This window comes from Palaemon carinicauda, chromosome 29 (assembly GCF_036898095.1).
Source record: "Palaemon carinicauda isolate YSFRI2023 chromosome 29, ASM3689809v2, whole genome shotgun sequence".
In the NCBI taxonomy this organism is placed as follows: Eukaryota; Metazoa; Arthropoda; class Malacostraca; order Decapoda; family Palaemonidae; genus Palaemon; species Palaemon carinicauda.
Genome location: NC_090753.1, coordinates 70,326,419 through 70,351,418, shown reverse-complemented (window position 1 = coordinate 70,351,418; position 25,000 = coordinate 70,326,419). Strand labels below are relative to the sequence as shown.

Here is a 25,000-nt window from a genome sequence, read left to right as displayed (position 1 = left end):
TCTTTCAGAAAAAAATAAGAAAGAAGAAGAATGAAGAAATCATGAACAACAATCATGAAGAAATACACAAAGGTGAAAATCAAAACAATGAAAAATTATATGAATAAGGACGAATAATAAAGAAGAACTAATAAAATACAAAGCATGAACAAATAAACAAAAGTGAAAATCAAAACAATGAAAAATTATATGAATAAGGACGAATAATAAAGAAGAACTAATGAAATACAACCATGAACAAATAAACTAAAGTGAAAATCAAAACAATGAAAAATTATATGAACACTATTACTCCATTACCGTCTCGAAACCATAAAAAAATCCCCATTAACATAACAAATCTGCCGAACAGCGAATAAAATAACAAAAGAATCGAAAATAATCACAATGCATTCAAAATTAATTCAAATTTTCCAAATACTTTCAATAAACAATAGTGAAAATCCAAATAACAATGAAAACTTATAAGGACATTAATACACCATTACCGTCTGGCAACCATAAAAATAAACCCGTAACATAAACAAGATGTCGAACAGTAAATAAAATAACAATAAACTACGCTGAAAATGAAAATAACAATGAAAAAATTATATGAATATTATTAATTCATTTCCGTCTCGAAACCGTAAAAATAAACCCATAACATAAACAAGATGTCGAACAGTAAATAAAATAACTAAAAGAACCGAAAATAATGTCGTTGAATTCAAATACCAGAAAAAACTTTAAATTACTACAGCAATGTTAATAAACAACGCCGAAAATCTCAATAACAATGAAAAATCATGTGAATATTATTAATTCATTTCCGTCTCGAAACCGTAAAAATAAACCCCATAACATAAACAAGATGTCGAACAGTAAATAAAATAACAATAAACAACGCTGAAAATGAAAATAACATTGAAAAAATATATGAGTATTATTAATTCATTTCCGTCTCGAAACCGTAAAAATAAACCCATAACATAAACAAGATGTCGAACAGCGAAAAAAATAACTAAAGAACCGAAAATAGTGACAATGAATTCATAATCCAGAAAATAACTAAATTACTACAGCAATGATAATAAACAACGCAAAAAATAAAAATAACAATGAAAAATTATATGAATATTTAACCCATAACATAAACAAGATGTCGAACAGTAAATAAAATAACTAAAGAACCGAAAATAGTGACAATGAATTCAAATACCAGAAAAACTTTAAATTACTACAGCAATGTTAATAAACTACGCCGAAAATCAAAATAACATTGAAAAAATATATGAATATTATTAAATCCTTTCCGTCTCGAAACCGTAAAAAAAATCCCCATCAACATAAAAAAAGATGTGAATAAAATAACTAAACCGAAAATAATCTCAATGAATTGAAATCCCAGAAAAACTTTTAAATACTACAGCAATGTTAATAAACAACGCCGAAAATCAAAATAACATTGAAAAAATATATGAGTATTTTTAATTAATTTCCGTCTCGAAACCATAAAAAAAAACAACATGAAAAAGATGTCCGAATGAATTATTGAAAGAATCGAAAATAATCCACAATGAATTCAAATCCCACAAAATCTTTAAATTACTACAGCTATGTTAAATTTGAAGTAGCCCTTCCTACACCAAGCCATTTAGGTCTCTAAAGCAACAGAGAAAAGAGATCAAACTCGTTTACCTTCTTAACTACAAGAAGAAATAGCGAGATGAAAAAAAAGGTCGAGGCTAAGCATGGGGGGGGGGGGGACCTCGAGACTCGAAAACTTGGTCAATTACCCAATTGGCGAACTGCCTCGTTAATTAAGGGGATTATTAACGAGTGTACTTAAGTATGATTGTATTACCGGGTGACCTCATTAACTCTGGATGTTAATTCGTCAATTGTGAGTGAGCATATTAATTGAATATACGTTTTCTCTATTTGTTTATCTAATTTATTATTTTATTACAATACTGTCGGAGCCATCGGGCTTAGAGCATTCTGCTTTTCCAACTAGGGTTGTAGCTTAGCTGGTAATAATAATAATAATGATAATAATAATAATAATAATAATAATAAGTTATATGAATAATTATAACAATAATAAGTTATATGAATAATTATAACAATAATAAGTTATATGAATAATTATAACAATAATAATAATAATAATAATAATAATAATAATAATAATAAGTTATATAAATAATTATAATAATAATAATAATAATAATAATAACAATTATAAAATAATAATAATAATAATAATAATAATAATAATAATAATAATAATAATAACAACAACAATAATATTGTCAACGTTTCAGGGTTTAACCCTTTTTCAAGGATAAAAACACATTGAAAACATTGTAAAAAAAAATACTCACTAAAACACTGTTCATTATGAAATATAAAATCAATTCAAAATGAAAAATATTTTTCATACGTACTTTTCATTTACATATATACGTATTTCTTGTTCTCTAATGTTAAAAGTTACAGATTTACTCTTCTCTCATCTTAAAATTCCTAAAATTTTATTCTATCTAGATCAGTGGTTCCCAAACTGGGGGGGAGCGCCCCACTAGGGGGGCGTGAGGATGATACAAGGGGGGGCGTGAAGTCATCTGCTCGAAATTACTTGTTTAGAATAATAAAATCATCAAAAGAACAAATATCTGTCATTACATACATGCATCCATCTCACTCAATTTGATCAGAAATTGTGCCTGAGTCTCATAAGTATTTCCAAATATTATATGTCATGTTTTCAAATAATCTATTTTTTAAAATTGTAACTCAATTTTGCCCAATTTGCTAATGTTCAAACTTTTTTTCGGTCACTTTGAACCAAATGTTTCGCTTTTAGTTACTGGAAATGAACTATTATTTGTTTGAGTGGCTTTCATTATTAAAATGTAATACAAACAGAAATCTGTTTTCCTGTACAATGCTAAGATATAACTGTAAGAATCATTTCATATAAAAAAAAGGGGAGGGGGGGGGGGGCGTACAGGTCTACTGGAAGCAAAAAGGGGGCGTCAGGTAAGATAGTTTGGGAACCACTGATCTAGATTAATCATATTGGTCCGTGATGTATTTTATAATTGATAGTCAATTATATAATGTATTTTTTTTCAAATCAGATTTTCAAATTATCATACGCAAGATCTAATGACATTCCGTACGCCTTGACCGAATTAACATTTTAGGTTAGGTTGGGCTGGGTTGGGTTAGGTTGGGCTGGATTGGGTTAAGTTGGGTTGGGTTAGGTTGGCCTGGATTGGGTTAGGTTGGGTTAGGTTGGGCTGGATTGGGTTAAGTCATAAACTAAAACACCCAAATGATAAACAAACACAGCTACCAAAACTGGCATCTCAAACTGTGACCCCCAAATTCCAATCCCATCTCTACCAACAAACCTTAGACCAATCCTATTTTCTTTAATCCTCAGGTATCCTGGATAAGAGGGCGGGGACCTCCGCATCCTGACGGTCGGGAGGTACACCTACACCTCTGACCTGAGGTACGAGTCCATCCACCAGGATGGCACCAACCAGTGGACACTCAGGAATCAAGTCTGTCCAGCCCAGGGACGAAGGGAAACTACCAGTGTCAGATCAGCACGAAGCCCATCAAGGCCTTCAACACTTACCTCAAGGTCTTAGGTGAGAGAGAGAGAGAGAGAGAGAGAGAGAGAGAGAGATAGAGAGAGAGAGAGAGAGAGTTGAGTAATGCATACAAAATATTTTTCATTCAGGAGTTCTCTAAGTTGGTTACAGAGAGAGAGAGAGGAGGAGGGGAGGAGGAGAGAGAGAGAGAGAGAGTTGAGTAATGCATACAAAATATTTTTCATTCAGGAGTTCTCTAAGTTGGTTACAGAGAGAGAGAGAGAGAGGAGAGAGAGAGAGAGAGAGAGAGTTGAGTAATGCATACAAAATATTTTTCATTCAGGAGTTCTCTAAGTTGGTTACAGAGAGAGAGAGAGAGAGAGAGAGAGAGAGAGGAGAGAGAGAGAGATTATGTATTGCACAGTCAAAACATTTTTTCTTTCAGGATTTCTATAAAGTTGGTTACAGAGAGAGGAGAGAGAGAGAGAGAGGAGAGAGAGAGAGAGTGTGTTGAGTAATGCATACAAAATATTTTTCATTCAGGAGTTCTCTAAGTTAGAGAGAGAGAGAGAGAGAGAGATTAAGTAATGCACAATTTTTTTCTTTCTGGAAATGTCTCAAGTTGGAGAGAGAGAGAGAGGAGAGAGAGAGAGAGAGAGAGAGAGAGAGAGTGTTGCACGGACAAAATTCTTTTCTTTCTGGACATCTCTAAAGTTGGTTACAGAGAGAGAGAGAGATAGAGAGAGAGAGAGAGAGAGAGAGAGAGAGAGAGAGAGAGTTTAATTAATATTAAAAAATTGGTTTTTTTAATCAATATCAAAAGTGGGTTTTTATGTCCTTTTCTAAGTAGCTAAATTAGTTTTAATTGGTAAAAATATTGACAGTTTTTGCACCTGTCTGTCCTTCTAGAAGGTGGCATAGAAGAAATTTATCTCTACAGTTTTTCACAGTTTTTAAGGGGATGAGACTGCGGGCCCATACCCATTTTTTTCCTTTTAATGAACTAGTGAGATGTAAACAAAATCCCTTTTTTTAACTTTCTCATAACAATCAAAATATTCTAAAAGCAAACTAAATGGACACACCAAGAATGAGAAGAGAAAGTAACCCCTAGGAAATGTCTTATATTCTGTCTCTATCGATTTCAGAGCCAAGAGGAGAGATCCTAGGGTCTCCTGACGTCTATGTGCAGAGGAACAGCATGATCAACATCACCTGTATCCTGTACGATCTTCCAGAGCCTCCTTCGTATGTCCTGTGGTACCACAACAATGAGGTAATGTTATCTAAAGTTATACGATAGTTGTAATTCATATCGTAAATTTGGGGTCATGTTGTACAGAAAGTCCTAAACTTTCCAACTTATTAGGATTCCGAGAAGCTATTTGTAAGTAAAATAGCCGAGGGTAGGCTTCATCTGCACACACACACACACACACACACACACACACAAAAGAAAAAAAATATATCCGTTTTTAAAACGGTAAATGCCTGGCAACATTTATTCACATTATTTTACCGTTTTTCTTTACGGGAACTTTTTAAGTGTAACTCACTTTCAGCTGCAAAACTCAACAGCTATTCCAATTCCTTATTACAAATGTCATTTTCCTTCCTGTACTAGATTATATTAATATTGTTTTATTACAGTACAGTATTTCATTATGAGCAATGTATCCAAATGGTGTATGTTGAGGACCGTGTGTACTTTATTTTCTATTAAACTAAGGACTCATGCTGAGGACCTTGTGTACTTTATATTCTCCTAAACTTGAGACTTGTGTTGCTAATAGTAACAGTAAGGGAAATTAACTGTTATACAACAAGGACCCTAGATACGTAATTGTACCCATCATGTCTCTTTATCTTGATTTGGGATACTTTAGTAATATATCAATTCGATCAAGACTTGGAAGGGTGAACACCAATGACTAAGAAGCAACAGGGGGTTGGTATATAACCTCCTGTGGTATATATCTATTTGCCCTTGGGTACTGGCTTTATATATATATATATATATATATATACACATACACACATATATATATTTATAGTATATATATGCATATATATATATATAAATATATATATACATATATATATATATATATATATATACACACATACATACACACATATATATATTTATAGTATATATATATATACATATATATATATATATATATATATTATATATATATACTATAGCAAACCGAAGTAAAACATATTCTAACATGTAAGATGAAGCAGGGGAAATAAAGAGAAGGCGATGGACTGACGAACTAAGAAAATTTACGGGTACAGACTGGCATCGAAAAGCCATAAACAGACGCAAGTGGAAAAGGACATGTCTGAGGCCTTTGTTCTCCAAGTTAAAATAAATATAAAATAGTCTACTTTTCCTGGTACAGAATACGAGTCTTGCAAACTTAGTGACATATATATATATATATATATACATACATACATATATATATATATATATATATCGTCGTCGGCGCCCACTCGTGTCCGAGTATTGGGTTCTGTCGTTAGCCATCAGCCTCCTATGAAGAAGGGTGGAGGAAACGACAGAATGCCAGTAACTGTGTCTTTTCTTTCAGAAGCAAAGGACTCAATAAACAAAATGTTTTTCTTTCCAATTAAAAAAAATCAAAAAGTAAAAAAAAAAATTGAATCACTATACAAAAAAACCATCTCGATAAACACCTCTTATCAGATCAAAGAGTTTAATTATTACATAAAAGTTACATTTTCAATTACCAGGTACAAGGCAGGATATAAAACATTCACCCCTGCCAAGTGAAGGAAATATAATCATAAAAAAAATACAAAAATATATATTTCAATTTGAAATCGAAAAAGTGAAGTTATCCATCAAGAAACTCAAAGGTTAATTGGAAATCTCTCAAGGTTATAATTTCTAACTAATAATTCTAGAGAGAAGTCCAATATAGAGAAAGAAAAATTAAATGTCACTCTTATATGCAACAGAAAAATCGAAAAGAATATTATGAAATAAGATTTCATAATTACCTAATCTTGTCCGTCATACATTTCAATTTTGGAAAAAGGGTATAAAACTTAACATGTGCTTTACTCGCAGCATGATTGGACACTTTAAGTCTTTGCTATTTCTCCCATAAACAGATGAGAAGTTGCCAGACGTTGCTATTTCTCCCATAAACTGATGAGAAGTTGCCAGACGTTGCTATTTCTCCCATAATCAGATGAGAAGTTGCCAGACGTTGCTATTTCTCCCATAAACAGATGAGAAGTTGCCAGACGTTGCTATTTCTCCCATAAACAGATGAGAAGTTGCCAGACGTTGCTATTTCTCCCATAAACAGATGAGAAGTTGCCAGACGTTGCTATTTCTCCCATAAACAGATGAGAAGTTGCCAGACGTTGCTATTTCTCCCATAAACTGATGAGAAGTTGCCAGACGTTGCTATTTCTCCCATAAACAGATGAGAAGTTGCCAGACGTTGCGATTTCTCCCATAAACAGATGAGAAGTTGCCAGACGTTGCGATTTCTCCCATAAACAGATGAGAAGTTGCCAGACGTTGCTATTTCTCCCATAAACAGATGAGAAGTTACCAGACGTTGCGATTTCTCCCATAAACAGATGAGAAGTTGCCAGACGTTGCTATTTCTCCCATAAACTGATGAGAAGTTGCCAGACGTTGCTATTTCTCCCATAAACAGATGAGAAGTTGCCAGACGTTGCTAATTCTCCCATAAACTGATGAGAAGTTGCCAGACGTTGCTATTTCTCCCATAAACAGATGAGAAGTTGCCAGACGTTGCTATTTCTCCCATAAACAGATGAGAAGTTGCCAGACGTTGCTATTTCTCCCATAAACAGATGAGAAGTTGCCAGACGTTGCTATTTCTCCCATAAACAGATGAGAAGTTGCCAGACGTTGCTATTTCTCCCATAAACAGATGAGAAGTTGCCAGACGTTGCTATTTCTCCCATAAAAAGGTGAGAAGTTGCCAGACGTTGCTATTTCTCCCATAAACAGGTGAGAAGTTGCCAGACGTTGCTGTTTCTCCCACAAACAGATGAGAAGTTGCCAGACGTTGCTATTTCTCCCATAAACAGATGAGAAGTTGCCAGACGTTGCTATTTCTCCCATAAACAGATGAGAAGTTGCCAGACGTTGCTATTTCTCCCATAAACAGATGAGAAGTTGCCAGACGTTGCTATTTCTCCCATAAACAAATTGAACTGATCTTAAATTGTGCTTTCATTACATTATATGAAATATTTAATGATAAATTAATGTTTTGAATTTATTATAGTCCAGATAACAAATCCACCAGACTTTAAAAAAAAAAAAATCTTAACTTGCGCTTTGATTACATTGTAAAAACACATATAAACGCAAATAAATACATTGAAAGTATTTAATTTTCGATTTGAAATTAACTTGTTTTGATTACATTGTAAAAACACATAAAAAGGCAAATAAATACACAGAAAGTATTTAATTTTCGATATGAAATTAACTTGTACTTTGATTACATTGTAAAAACACATACAACGGCAAATAAATACACCTTAAGTATTAAATTTTCAATAAAAAAAAATAAGAACCCCATTTTTCGAAAAGAAGGCGTATGAACTATTTATTGCAATTAAAAAAAAAAAAAAAAAAAAACACTTAACTGACTTGTGGTTTGATTACATTGTAAAAACACATGCAACGGCAAATAGATACACCTTAAGTATTAAATTTTCAATAAAAAAAAAATAAGAACCCCATTTTTCGAAAAGAAGGCGTATGAACTATTTATTGCAATTGAAAAAAAAAAAAAAAACACTTAACTGACTTGTGGTTTGATTACATTGTAAAAACATACGACAGCAAATAAATACGCCTTAAGTATTAAAGTTTCAATAAAAAGAAAAATAAGAACCACATTTTTCGGAAAGAAGGCGTATGAACTATTTATTGCAATTAAAAAAAAAAAACACTTAACTGACTTGTGGTTTGATTACATTGTAAAGACACATACAACGGCAGATAAATACACCTTAAGTATTAAATTTTCAATAAAGAAAAAATAAGAACCCCATTTTTCGAAAAGAAGACGTATGAACTATTTATTGCAATTAAAAAAAAAAAAACACTTAACTGACTTGCGGTTTGATTACATTGTAAAAACACATACAACGGCAGATAAATACACCTTAAGTATTAAATTTTCAATTAAAAAAAAAATAAGAACCCCATTTTTCGAAAAGAAGGCGTATGAACTATTTATTGCAATTGAAAAAAAAAAAAAAAAAAAAAAAACACTTAACTGACTTGTGGTTTGATTACATTGTAAAAACACATACAACGGCAAATAAATACACCTTAAGTATTAAATTTTCAAAAAAAAAAAAAAAAAAAAAAAAAAAAAAAAAAAAAAAAAAAATTCGAAATGAAGGCGTATGAACTATTTATTGCAATTTCGCTTCAAACCCCCGAAATGAATCAAAGCCGTGCAATCATGAGAACAGACGCGACAGAAATGGCGAGATTATTCCACTAGGAAATTGTATTCTGTTATGACAATGGATAATTCTTTTTTTTTTTTACTTTTTTTTTGGCTCGATGGGATTTTCAAAATTGGAATTAGCTTGATTTTCACAGGTAGGAATCTTGCCCGTTTTAAAATTTGCAGGATTCTAAAATGTCTTGCTAGATAAGTTTCAAAATTTTGGATAATTTTTTTTTTTTTTTTTTTTTTTTGGCTCGATGGGATTTTCAAAATTGGAATTAGCTTGATTTTCACAGGTACGATTCTTGCCCGTTTTAAAATTTGTTGGATTCTAAAATTGCTAAATATATTTCGAATTTATTTTTTTTTTCAAAATAAGTTTCCAGATTTTTTTTTTCGGATATGAAAATCGCCAATTTTGATGTTGGAAATGAAAAAAAAAGAAAAAAAAAAGATATTCTTATCTATTTCTCATTCACCACCCAATTTGTTTCCTTTCCTCACTGGGCTATTTTCCCCAGATACTAATACCGCACACGTCCAGTCTCTCTAAGCGGACTTGAGGCAGCTAAACCGGGAACACACACACACACACACACACTCTCTCTCTCTCTCTCTAAATGCTTAAACTATTTCGCCGTACCAAAGAGCAAATGGAGTCTCAGCGGATTATAAAATCTTTGTAACTCTCTCTCTCTCTCTCTCTCTCTCTCTCTCTCTCTCTCTCTCTCTCTCTCTCTCCTCTCTCTCTCTCTCTCTCTCTCTCTCTCTTAATGCTTAAACTAAATCGCTCTACCAAAGAGCCAATGGAGTCTCAGCGGATGGACTAAAACGTCTTGGAGACATCCTAAATCCTTGAAACACTCTCTCTCTCTGTCTCTCTCTCTCTCTCTAAATGCTTAAACAAAATCGCTCTACCAAAGAGCAAATGAAGTCTCAGCGGATGGACTAAAACGTCTTAGAGACATCCTAAATCCTTGAAACACTCGCTCTCTCTCTCTCTCTCTCTCTCTCTCTCTCTCTCTCTCTCTCTCTCTCTCTCTCTCTCTCTCTCTCTCTCTCTCTCTCTCTCTCTCTCTTTCTCTCACGCGAACGAAAGTTTTGATGAAATATGCTAAACAATGCAGACAGAGGTTTGAAACTTTTACCTCAAGGACACTCCCTGGTGACCCAGCCATAAATCATACTACTTTCTTGCGCACCGAAAATGTTGGTGATAATAATACCCAGCTTCCCGTGGCCGGTTGGATAGTGCTACAGGATATCTGCTATATTGGAGTCCAGGATATCTGCTATATTGGAGTCCAGGATATCTGCTATATTGGAGTCCATCTAGCACAGTCTCTTATTCCCCCATCGCTGGGAATGAAGATAATCTACTCGTTCAAGGAGCTTTAAGTCGTTCCAAGTTTAAGTACAGCATGTTCTGAGTGAAAGAATGGTGCTTGGATATGCGGCTTGCGATTTCATCCCTTGTGTAAATGGCATGTTGGAGGAATGGTGCTGTGGTAGAGTGACTGGTTTCATTATAATAATAATAATAATAATAATAATAATAATAATAATAATAATAATAATAATAATAATAATAATAATAATAAATTAAGTTTTGATATTTCTTTTAATTCGCTCCCTTGTAATAATAATATCAATAATGATAATTATATTATTATTATTAATAATAATAATAATAATAATAATAATAATAATAATAATAATAATAATAATAATACAGTAAATTAATTTTTCATATTTTTTTTCATTCGCTACCTTGTTATAATAAAAATAATAATAATAATAATAATAATAATAATAATAATAACAGTAAATTGACCTTTCATAATTATTAATTCGCTACCTTGTTATAATAATAATAATAAATAAATGAATAACAACAACAACAAAGTAAACACACCAATAACTAAAACATAAACAACAATACGAATTTTAATAGAAATAACATTAACAACAACAACAACAACCGGTACTTGTTTCCCATTTAAGTCCCACTGTGAAAATACAACTTACATCGCATCCAAGAATAACCGTACTGTCATGGAACAAGTATTCCCAACCGGAACTAAAGCAAGCGTAGCATTATTAAAGCGTTATTTTGCAATGTTTATCTCCCTTGCATAAAACAACTCTTGGCCTAACATGCAACGTGATTTCACTAGGGTAAATCATGCATGCAATGGTCGTATTTCTTCATAAGAGCCAAAACATGTGTTTCGAATGATCATTCTGTATTCTGGACGAGGAATTGTGAAAAGGGAGTTGGAATGGTCATTTTGGAGACTTGAAAAGTCTCTTTGGACGAAGAAATGTGAAAAGTGAGTGGAAATTAGGAGGGAAGCATTTATAAAACGAATCGTTCCTTCTTTATTATGCGGTTACTATTATTATCATAATTATTTTCATTATTGTCATCGTATTTACAATATAATCTTTTCGTCTTAAAATAAAAAAAAACAAAAAAAAAAAAAAACAAAAACAAAAAAACAAAAAAAAGTTAAACGTGGTGTTTGATGTCCGTAGACACAAAAAAAAATAATAAATAAGTTAAACGTGGTTTGATGTCCAAAAAAAAAAAAAAAAAAAAAAAAAAAAAAAAAAAAAAAAAAAAAAGTTAAACGTGGTGTTTGATGTCCGTAGACAAAAAAATAAAAAATAAGTTAAATGTGGCGTTTGATGTCCGTAGAGTTTCTCTTACAGGAAATAAATCGATGAACATACACTCTTTCCCAGATCTAATTATCAACATTAGGTCAATAACATTTGGCGACTAAAAGGAGTATCACAGTCTCTTTTCATTAAACCTCAAAAGACCTCTGTTATCAGGCATTAAAGCAAGTAGCACATCCCATTATGCCTTGGATTGGATTATAAAATTTAAGTTAGCCCCACCACCCATTACGAGAGATGCCATTAGCGATAGTGGAGGTTCCAGTTGAAAATGGGTGAATTTACCAGATCATATCCTGCAACTTTGAACAAACGAATTATTTAAGAGTCGGGAAATAACCAAAGTGAGACTGAAAAATCATGGAATAATATAATGGCTATCACTGAATATACACACAAAGACGGTTTTACTGTTTTACCGCAGCGCTCAATATCACGTAACTTGGAATTCATGGTAGATTGATTTTGGGCCAAAAGGCCAGGGAGGCCATTCGGTGCCAGGATGCAACAGAGAAGGAAGCAAATAGTTGAATAAAAAGTAATGATGCAATTAAAAGACTAAACATCATGATGAGGAAAAAAGGAAAGCTGACAGATGTAAATTATTATGGCTGAAAATAGATTGTAGCTTTGGGCAGAAGGTATGATAAAAAAAGCGTCTAGTATTGCCTACATAGCACTATGTTAAGGGCATTGATGGCCTTACCACCTACAAGGGACCACTCGGCAAGCAACAAAGTTAATTAATATTATTATTATAAACAGTAATTAAAATACAAGGGTAAGTGGAAACGAAGGATGCTATAAGCCCAAGGGCTCCAACATAGAAAAATAACCCAGTGAGGAGAATAAATAAGGAAATAAATACACTACAAGAGAAGTAATATACAATTGAAATAAAATATTTTAAGAACAGCAACAATGAAATCTACCTTTCATAAATAAACTATAAAAAGAGACTTAATGTCAGCCACTTCAACATAAAAACTTTGGCTAAAACTTTGAACTTTTGGAATTAACCCAATTCAACTACCTAATTAGGAATACCATTCCACAACTTGGTCAGAGCTGGAATAAAACTTGTAAATACTAGCAACACATGATCCTCCAAAAGAAGGCCTCAATATCTCTTTTTACTTCGCCTGAGGATAAAGAATCCTGTTAATGGATCTCCCGAGCTTCTTGAGACCAAACAGAAGACCCTCCCAAAGACGGCCTCAGGATCTTTTTTTTTTTTTTTACTCTTCCTGAGGATAAGGAATCCTGTCCATGGATTTCCCGAGCTACTGAGACCAAACAACTATTCATGATCCTGGAAAAGACGTCCTCATGACATTCTTTTACTCCTGAGGATAAAGAATCCTGTCAACGGATCTCCCGAGCTACTGAGACCAAACAGCTATTCATGATCCTTCAAAAGGTGTCCTCGGGATCTTTCTTTACTCCACCCCTGGATAAAGAATCCTGTCAATGGATCTCCCGAGCTCCTTCAGACCAAACAGAAGACCCTCTAAAAGACAGCCTCCCGAGCTACTGAGACCAAACAACTTATTCATGATCATCCTAAAGACGTCCTCCAGGTTTTTTTACTCCTTCTAGGGATAAAGAATTCTGGCAATGGATCTCCCAAGATCCTTGAGACATTACCAAAGACACTCCAAATGACAGCCTCAGGATCTTTTATTTTACTCCTCCTAAGGATAAAGAATGCTGTCATTGGATCTCCCAAGCTACTGAGACCAAACAGCTATTCATGGTCCTCCAAAAGACGGCCTCAGGATCCTTTAGAACTGAGGATAACATACCGTGTAAATGGATCTCCTCAGAAGCTTGCGACCAAACAGAAGACCTCCCAAAAGATGGCCTCGAGATCTTTTTTACTCCTCCTGAGGATAAAGAATCCTGTTAATGGATCTCCCGAGCTCCTTAAGACCAGAGAGAAGACCCTCCAAAAGACGGCCTCGAGATCTCTTTTACTCCTCCTGAGGATAAAGAATCCTGTCAATGGATCTCCCGAGAGAAGACCCTCCAAAAGACGGCCTCAGGATTTTTTTTTACTCCCCAGAATAAAGAATTCTGTCAACGGATCTCCCGAGTTACTGGGACCAAATAGCTAATAATGATCCTCCAAAAGACGTCCTCAGTATCCTTTTTGCGCCTGATAAGGATAAGAAATCCTGGCAGTGGATCTCCCGAGCTACTGAGACCAAACAACTATTCATGATCGGCCAAAAGACGTCCTCTGTATTTTTTTTTTTACTCCTGAGGATTAAGAATCCTGGCAATGGATCTCCTGAGCTTCTTGAGACCAAACTGAAGACCCTCCAAAAGGCATCTTCAGGATCTTCTTTTATTCCTCCTGAGGACAAAGAATCCTCTCAATGGATCTCCCAAGCTCCTCGAAACTAAACAGAAGACCCTTCAAAAGACGGACCCAGGATCTTTTATACACCTCATGAGGATAAAGAATGCTGTCATTGGATCTCCCAAACTACTGAGACCAAAACGCTATTCATGATCCTCTAAAGGACGGCCTCTGGATCTTTTAATACTCGTCCTGAGGCTAAAATATCCTGTAAATGGATCTCCTCAGAAGTTTGCGACCAAAGAGAAGACCCTCCAAAAAACGGCCTCGGGATTCTTTTTACTTCTCCTGAGGATAAAGAATCCTGTCAATGGATTTCCAGAGATGCTCAGACCAAACTGCTATTCACGATGCTCTAAAAGATCGCATCAGGAATTTTTTATTACTCCTCCTGGGGATAGAATATGCTGTCAATGCATCTCCCGAGTGCGACCTAACAGAAGACCGTCCAAAACACTGCCTCAGGATCCTTTTTACTCCTCCTGGGGATAATTGATCTCCTGAGCTCGAGAGGGCCTCAGGATCTTTTTTTCACTCTTAAGGATAAACAATCCCGCCAATGGATCTCCCGAGCTCCTCGAGACCAAACAGCTACTTGTGTTCCTCCACAAGACGGCCTCAGGATACATTTTACTCCTCCTGAGGATAAAGAATCCTGTCAATGGATCTCCTGAGACCAAAAAGGTATTCACGATCCTTCAAAAGACGGCTTCACGGTCTTTTTTTTACTCCCGAAAATAAGGAATCCTGTCAATTGATCTCCAGAGCTCCTTGAGACCAAACAGAAGACCCTCTACAAAAGGCCGCCTCAAGATATTTTTTATTCATCCTGAGGATAAAGAATCCTGTCAAGAGATCTCCTGACACCAAACAGTTATTCATGATTATCCAAAAGACGGCCTCGGGATCTTTATTTACTCCTGGGAATAAGGAATCCGGCCAATCGATCTCCCAAGATCCCTGAGACTAAGAAGCTATTCATGATCCTCAAAAAGACGGCCTCAGGATCCATTTTACTCCCCCTAAGGATAAAGAATCCAGTCAATAGATCACCGAGTTACTGAAACCAAACAACTATTTATGATCTTCCAAAAGACATCCTCGCGATCATTTTTTACTCCTTCTGAGGATAAAGAATCCGGTCTATGGATCGCCTGAGCTCCTTGGTAATAAACAGAATACCCTCCAAAAGACGGCCTCAGGATCTTTTTTTTTTACTTCTCCTGAGGATAAGAAATCCTGTCAATGGATCTCCCAAGCTCCTTGAGACCAAACAGAAGACCCTCCAAAAGGCAGCCTTAAGATCTTTTATACTCCTGAGGATAAAGAATCCTGTCAAAGGATCTCACGAGCTCCTTGAGACCAATCAGAAAACCCTCCAAAAGGCAGCCTTAAGATCTTTTATACTCTTCCTGAGGATAAAGAATCCTGTCATAGGATCTCCCGAGCTCCTTGAGACCAAAGAGAAGACCCTCCAAAAGACGGCCGCAGGACATTTTTTTTTTACTCCTCCTGAGGATAAAGAATCCTGACAATGGATCACCCGAACTCCTGGAGACCAAACAGAAGATCCTCCAAAAGACGGCCTCAGGATCTGTTTTATTTCTCCTGAGGATAAAGAATCATGTCGATGAATCTCCCTAGCTCCTTGAGACCAAACAGCTATTCATGATCCTCCAAAAGACGGCCTCAAGATCTTTTTCTATTCCTGGGAATAATGAATCCGGTCAATTGATCTCCCAAGCTCCTTGAGACCAAACAGAAGATCCTTCAAAAGACGGCCTCAGGATCTGTTTTACTTCTCCTAAGGATAAAGAATCTTGTCAATGAATCTCCCTAGCTCCTTGAGACCAAACAGCTATTCATGATCCTCTAAAAGACGTCCTTAGGATCGTTTTTTACTCCTAAGAATAAAGAATCCTGTCAATGAATCTCCCGAGCTTCTTGAAACCAAACAGTTATTCATGATCATCCAAAGGACGGCCTCAGTATCTTTTTTATTCCACCTGAGGATAAAAAAAAAAAAAAAAACCTGTCAATGGATCTCTTGACACCAAACAGTTATTCATGATCATCCAAAAAACGGCCCCAGGATCCATTTTACTCCTCCTGAGGATAAAAACAACCTGTCAATGGATCTCCTGACACCAAAAGGTTATTCATGATCCTCCAAAAAACTCCCTTAAGATCTTTCTTTACTCCGAATAAAGAATCTTGTCAATGAATTTCCCGAGCTCAAGAATCCTGTCAATGAATCTTCCGAGCTCCTTGAGACCAAACCGCTATTCATGATCTACAAAAGGATGGCCTCAGGATCTTTTCTAACTCCTGGGAATAAAGAATCCTTCCAATTGATCTCCCAAGCTCCTTGAAACCAAACAGAAGACAATCTGGGGATTATCTCTCCCCCTCCAAAATGATGTCATCCATTGCAATGAGGAACAGAACCGCGCCAGGCGTGGGAACATGTGAGCCAACACCATGAATAAATTTACATGTTCAGCAGAGAATCCTGAATCACTCAAAACCACCGAGGCCGGTTATGCTTATGCCGCTGCGATATTGCAATTTCTATACGGCCACATAATTCATGATGTCGCCTTCCATCTAGTTTAGAGACACATAATAAACCTGAAGTAGGAAAGGTGTTATTGTCTTCTCTAAGGAGGGATTTTGTGATGAAATTTATCTTGTTCCTATAAATGGTTCTTAAGATTTTATATTTTCGGGAACTTGGTTGATAATGACATAAGGTCAACCAAGTACTGTATAGTAACTGGTAATATGTAGTGGAAGGGTTCATTGTCTGTTACCAAAATCAAAGAGGATATTAACAACAAGAGACAAAATTAACAACAACGAAAGAGGGGATATAACAGTAACCAAGATAACCTACAGAGAGAGAGAGAGAGAGAGAGAGAGAGAGAGAGAGAGAGAGAGAGAGAGAGAGAGAGAGAGAGCAATGCTCACTAATAAGCCAATGAGAGTAATACCACAACCCCTTCCTTAGTTAATGCAGAATTAATGTCAACTTTTTTTGAAGTTATAAATCTATAGAAAATACATAAACACAAGAAAATATTTAAAAACAATTGAAATGCTCATACAACTTTGATATGAATATATGTGTATGTGTATACATACATTTACGCATATATATACACATATTTATCCATATATATACAAATACATACATATACAAATATATATACATATATATGTATATATATGTATAAAATATATATATATATATATATATATATATATATATATATATATATATATATATATATACATATATATACACACATATATGTATATATACATATATATATATATATATATATATATATATATATATACATACATACATACATATATATATATATATATATATATATATATATATATATATATATATATATATATATATGTATATATACATATATATAAGTACATTTATATATATATATATATATATATATATATATATATATATATATATATATATATGTATATATACATATATATAAGTACATTTATATATATATATATATATATATATATATATATATATATATATAGTATTATCACGAATAATATATAGAATCAGACAAAACGGAATGAGTAAAAGAAAACCCGGGTAGCAGAATGTATGGTAAAGATATAGGAAATAAGGATAAGGTCTATTAAAGTGACAGTAAGAGGATTGTGGAATTAATTCATCCTTACGAAAGTGAAAAGGATTTTTCGTATAACTGAGAGAAAAAGAAAACGAGATTCATTGTCTCCCTTATACTGTATCATTAGAAAAACTGAAATAAGGAAATGTGAATAGATGCCAAGTATATATGTGAAACAGTGGGGTTAGACGAAATAGATTAAAGGTTTAAAGGCCACTCATGAATGCCACAGGCAAGGGGACAGTGGCATTGCCCTATCAAGCAGAACAATGACCTAGAGATTGACCACGTATACATATGATCAGCGCCAAAGCACACTCTCTACCCAAGCTGGGACCAAGGAGAGACCGGCAATGGCTGCTGATGACTCAGCAGGTGGACCTATATGCTCCCCCAAACCCCCAATCTTTAGCTCACAAGGAAGTAAGGTTGCAGCGACCAAGGAAACTAACGAGGTTGAGCGGGACTCGAACACCAAATAGCGTTCACCATTCAAGGACATTACCACATAGGCCACCACAAACCTAACAGATGGTTAAGCCATTTCAAGAAAATTTAAAATATGTTGGGGAAAAGTGTGTATAAACCTTCAAGAAATAAGACGACAGAAGATATAAAAAAAAAACTATTGCTATACAAGACAGTCTTCTTCTTCTTCTTCTTTTTCTTCTTTTTCTTCTTTTTCTTCTTCTTCTCTTCCTCTTCTTCTTCTTCTTTTTCTTTTTCTTTTTCTTCTTCTTCATCTTCTCTTCTTTTTCTTCTTCTTCTTCTTCTTCTTCTTCTTCTTCTATTAGCGTGCTTTTTTCCCATTCGTATGGCGTAACACGGTTGCCTTCTTTTTGAAGGACTTTGTTTTGGCTCTTGGGGTGGACCACAGTCCCAACCGGCTGCCCTGCCTGACATCGCCTAGACCCCGGTAGCGTATGTTCGTGTGTTGTACCAGCCACCATCGCCCTTCCTCCCAACAGCAAGGAGTCTTAAGTTATTCCCCCATTGGTGTTCAAAGGATAAACATGGGATGCAAAGCTTTTTATCTTTTTGCAAATGAAATGAGATTATGAAAAGTAAAATACTAATATCTCTAAAAAGAAAAGTGTTTAATCAGATGGCCTTATTAGTATCAACATCTCACAGTTCGAGACGTGTGAGATGTCTATATGTTTTTAGGTGTTCTAATGGCTGTGTTTGTGTATGTATTGGTCTGTAACACCCATTTGCTTTACGCAAACCTATCCGTCGATTACATACATAATCCTGAGGTGTCTACACGGATAGCCAAGTGTCCACCTTTCTGACTGGTCGGGTGAAGAACAAAACCAAAACCCTCATATGCAGTAAGCACCAAACCGAGTGCAAGGAACGAGTGAATATTCAATGCAAGTAGTTGGAACAGGCTGCCAATAGTCTGTCAATGGGCCAAATAATAATTCTATTTTCCAATTCCTCTATACAGGACTTTCTTTTCCTTCATTCATTTGCAAGATATCGATGGGGAACTATTTTGATTTTTGGCTTGTATCAATTATGTGAATGTAGAAATAATTTCATAAATTAAGTCTGAATGTCGTTGATCTGATGTTATTTTTTACAATAAACACTTTAATGTTAAATACACATACATACACACACACACACACACATATATATATATATATATATATATATATATATATATATATATATATATATATATATATATATATATGTGTGTGTATATATATATATATATATATATATATATATATATATATATATATATATATATATATATACACATACCGTTGTTAAGGGGACAAACTTGGTGAAAGGGTTTGCGATTATTGTTATTATTACTTGCTAAGCTACAACCCTAGTTGGAAATGCAGGATACTATAAGCCCAAGGGCTCCAACAGGAAAAAAAAAAAGCCCAGTCAGGAAAGGAAACGAGGGGAGGAAAACATTTTAAGAACAGTAACAACATTAAGATAAACATCATTTATATTAATTATAAAAAAAAATACTTTTAACAAAACAAGAGGTAAAGAAATAAAATATAATAGTGCGCCCGAGTGTAGCCTCCAGCAAGAGAACTCGAATCCAAGATAGTGGAAGACCTTGGTACAGAGGCTATTGCACTACCCAAGATTAGAGAACCATGACCAGCTGTGGGCGATCAGACGATAATCTCCCACCATCACCAATCCACAGTTGGCCAGCGTGGTGATGAAAATTGGCCAAACCCCAGACATGAATATGGACATGTCTGAGCTCTTTGTCTTACAGTGGAATGAAAATAGCTGTATTTGCTGTTATATAGAATATATAGTATATATATCTATCTATCTATCTATCTATCTATCATATAGAATGAAATCAATAATCAACACATACATACACACACCCATATAGATACAGATACAGTGGCCAAGTGGCTTAGTCACTGTCTATACAAGCTTGCCGACCAGGGTTCGATTCCCGGCCGGAGCCAAGCTCTTGTCTTTGTGTGATTTCGCCTGGGGCTCTGATCCCGAGGTCGTTAAGAGAATCCAGACATTAATGTATCAAAATATATATGGCTTATTTGAATATGAAAAACACGTAAAAATGTGCAAAATTTATCATATATATATATATATATATATATATATATATATATATATATATATATATATATATATATATATATATATATATAGTGTGTGTGTGTGTGTGAGTGTGTTTGGGTGTTTCATGTCCTGGGGAAACACTAACTGTCTATTCCAAGTACACAAGATACTCTTTAACTTTGAAAATCTCTGGAGTTTTGTCCATAACTCTTATATGTTGTCTGTCTGCATTTTAATTGAACATTTAGTTTTACTCACATTCGTTTTCAATCCTACATTTCTGCTTTCTCTATTCACTTCTTCAATTACCTTTTGCAATTCCTCTCATGATTCACTGGCCGAAACTATGTCATCTGCAAATCTTAAATTGATACGTTATTCCCCCATTGGTGTTAAAAGGATAAACATGGATGGAAAGCTTTTTATCTTTTTTGCAAATGAAATGAGATTATGAAAAGTAAAATACTAATATCTCTAAAAAGAAAAGTGTTTGATCATATGGCCTTATTAGTATCAACTTATGCATCGGAAACTTGGAGCCTTACTAAAGCCTTAGAACATGAGCTACATACAACTCAAATAGCAATGGAAATAATAATGATAGGAAATAATAATGATAGGAACAACATATAAGGAAAAGAAATGGACATGGGGAGGACATATAATGAAAATGACAGATAATAGATGGACATCAAGAATAGCAGAATGGGACCCTTGAGATTTCAAAATAAGCAAGGGAAGAAAAAAAGACGATAAATTGACGAGCTAAGAAAATTTGCGGTTATATTAAACATGACATATAAGTTATTTTGTTCAAACTAATTTCAAACTATTACTGAAAAGCAATGTATAAAGCTTAAACCATATTCAGCTTGGTGGAAACAGCAAGCTCATTAAACCAAGCTTTTCCCCAATAGCGAAAAATTCTCCTATCCATAAAAATGTCAAGCCTTTTTTAAGGGGGGTCGGGGGACACAATTCCCACCTCAAAATCTGCAGACTTCAGCTGCCATGTGCTGCTCCACCTCGCCACAAGACACCAGCTGCTCTTAACTTCACAAGCAATCGAGATGCCAGAGGTCGCTTACCTCGCAAACCGACAGATGCCAGAGGTCGCTTACCTCGCAAACCGACAGATGCTAGAGGTCGCTTACCTCGCAAACTGACAGATGCCAGATGCCGCTAACTTACCCATTTGTTGGATGCTAGATGTCGCTAGACGCCTGGGCCTTTGGAGAAGCGTAGCCCCCTGGAGATTTCATGGAGGCAATTTGGATTTGACGAGCCGTCATAAAAAAAAAAAAAGTGATTGTAAAACAATATTGTCTTTCCCCAAAAAAAAAAAAAAGGCAGGAGGATGCTTGCTCTCGAATTTGTTCTTGTAGTAAAATGGAGTTATATCTATTTGCAGGATTGAGTAAAATGGTGTAGATCTTCAAATATATATATATGTATGTATATATTGTGTATGTGTGTATGTTTGTATGTATATATAAATGTTTTAGTGTTATTATAGGTTATTATATAAAATCATCAAATCATTGAGCCAATTCAATCATATGGGTTTACTGATTTTTCATAGACAGATACATACATACATGTATATATATATATATATATATATATATATATATATATATATATATATATATATATATATATATATATATATATATATATATACAGTATATATATACATATATATATATGTATATATATATATATAAACTTAAATAGATTATCATAACTATTTCCACAAGTTCAAGAACCCTTATTGGAAAAGCATCCACTGAATAAATGTATGAAGTAAAGAATAAACTAATAAAGAGAAAAAAAAACCTTTTGCATGAACTTCCAAAGCTCTACGGATTCAACTGTTTAATTGGAAGAACACTCAACAATTTCGACAGAGCTGGAATAAAGCTTCTAGAATACCGTGAAGTAATGAGCATTATGAAATAAAAGTGAATCGTGTTAGAATTATCTGCATACATTGTAGTAGGTTGGCCAGGACACCAGCCGCCCGTCGAGATACTACCGCTAGAGAGTTATGGGGTCCTTTGACTGGCCAGACAGTACTACATTGGATCCTTCTCTCTGGTTACGGTCCTTTCCCTTTGCCTACACATACACCGAATAGTCTGGCCTATTCTCTACAGATTCTCCTCTGTCCTCATACACCTGACAACACTGAGATTGCCAAATAATTCTTCTTCACCCCAAGGAGTTAACTACTGCACTGTAATTGTTCAGTGGTTACTTTCCTCTTGGTAAGGGTAGAAGAGACTCTTCAGCTATGGTAAGCAGCTCTTCTAGGAGAAGGACACTCCAAAATCAAACCATTGTTCTCTAGTCTTGGGTAGTGCCATAGTCTCTGTACCATGGTCTTTCACTGTCTTGGGTTAGAGTTCTCTTGCTTGAGGGTACACTCGGGCACACTGTTCTATCTAGTTTCTCTTCCTCTTGTTTTGTTAAAGTTTTTATAGTTTATATAGGAAATATTTATTTTGATGTTGCTACTATTTTTAAAATATTTTATTTTTCCTTATTTCCTTTCCGCACTGGGCTATTTTCCCTGTTGGGGCCCCTGGGCTTATAGCATCCTGCTTTTCCAACTAGGGTTGTAGCTTAGCATTTAATAATAATAATAATAATAATAATAATAATAATAATAAAAGAGAATCTACAATAACCACAGCCAGAAATTGAAATGAGATGCACGGAATTATAGAAACAGTAAGATAACCTTATATCATGCTTTGAATTTAGTTTGGCTTAACTTCCTTCCTTCCCATAATTTATCCCACGCCCTCCTTAAGGAAGATCTTGATATTATAATGAATGATTTAAAGCCTGGAAACTTTAAATCATTCATTATAATATCAAGATCTTCATTAAGGGATTCAGGAACCAATCAAATCGATGTAAAACGAGTAGCATCATCTGCACAAGCAACAAACCTTTTTTTTTCAGTAAGAAAAGTGTATATCAATAAAAGTAAAGGGACAAACACACCACTCTGATGATCACCAGATATTGTTTGAATTCTAAAGTTAAAATATTTATAGTCTATATAGGAAATGTTCATTTTAATGTTATTACTGTTCTTACAATTAATTTTTTCTGTTTCCTTTCCTCGCTGGGCTATTTTCCCTGTTGGGCCCAGTGGCATTATAGCATCCTGCTTTTCCGATTAGGGTTATAGCTTAGCAATTAATAATAATACAATATTTAATTTTTTCTGTTTCCTTTCCTCACTGGGCTCTTTTCCCCTGTTGGGGCCAGTGGCATTATAGCATCCTGCTTTTCCGATTAGGGTTATAGCTTAGCAATTAATAATAATAATGATAATGATAATGATAATAATAATAATAATAATGATAATAAGGATAATAATAATAATAATAATAATAATAATAATAATAATAATAATAATAATAACAACAACAACAATAATAATAATAATAATAATGATAATAATAACAATAATAATAATGATAATAATAACAATAATAATAATAATAATTATAATAATAACAAAAATAATAATAATAATAATAATAATAATAATAATAATAATAATAATAATAATAACAATGCTGGTTAAACATTCTATAAAACCACAAAGAATTTAACCACCAACTCCCAATTGTGCAAGTTTGAAAACAAAGGCCCCATGATTAACTTGGTCAAACACTGCACTAAAGTCAAGACCAATCAAACAAACTTCCTGACCACAATCAAGTGATTTCTGCATGACACTGGACATTGTAAGAGGAGCATCACAAGTTTGAAAGCCCCTGAGAAAGACAAACTGCCGACCAAGGCACAGATGATTACGTTCAAGCATGTCCGTTCAGACGGGGTAGTGTGGATTTATGAAGCAATTTTCATGTAAGATTTTTTTTAGGTTAACTACGGGCATTGTATTAATGACCCTATAAAATAGTACCTGCAAACCCACATATATACTTATAAAAAAAAAAAAAAAAAAAAAAAAAAAAAAAAAAAAAAAAAAACAGCTACTGTACATTTGCCTAAAAAGAGAACTACAGAGGCAAAAATGGACAAATAGACTAAAGTCCTTATATTGCCCAGACCTTTTTATCTCCCACCCCCAAAAAAGCGGAACTATGAGGAAAAAGCAGGGAGAGATATCCTAAGCTTAGCAATAGGGGGGAAAAAATCCTAAATTAAAAGCATGTAAAACAAGTAAGGAGGATATCCAAAGTTAAGTAACAGATGGAATGGTTACTAGATTATAGCATAGAAAACAAAAGCAAGTCGATACATCCAAAGCATGATTTACTGCCCTGAAATTCTAATCATTTCAGAAATTTACATCAGAATAAAATTTTAGTCTTCACCCAACTCTACGGTCATAACACGCCCGATTTGAAACCCTGGGCTGATCAAGTGATCAAGTGACTATAGTCACTATAGTATAGTCTCTTTGTTACTTCATAAGTTTTCCACAACATTAGCTCCAATCCATCAATAACCCCCCCCCCCCATACCTCTCCCAAAAGCTATCTCGATTTATTGATCATTAGCCAACAAGGGCAATAAAAAGCTGAGCTGTAACTCCAC

At 34.4% G+C, this 25,000-nt stretch overlaps 1 pseudogene; it reads left to right on the top strand.

Annotated features, from left to right (window-relative positions):
* Positions 1-25,000, top strand: part of LOC137622822 (opioid-binding protein/cell adhesion molecule homolog) — a 112,398-nt pseudogene that overhangs the window by 46,336 nt on the left and 41,062 nt on the right.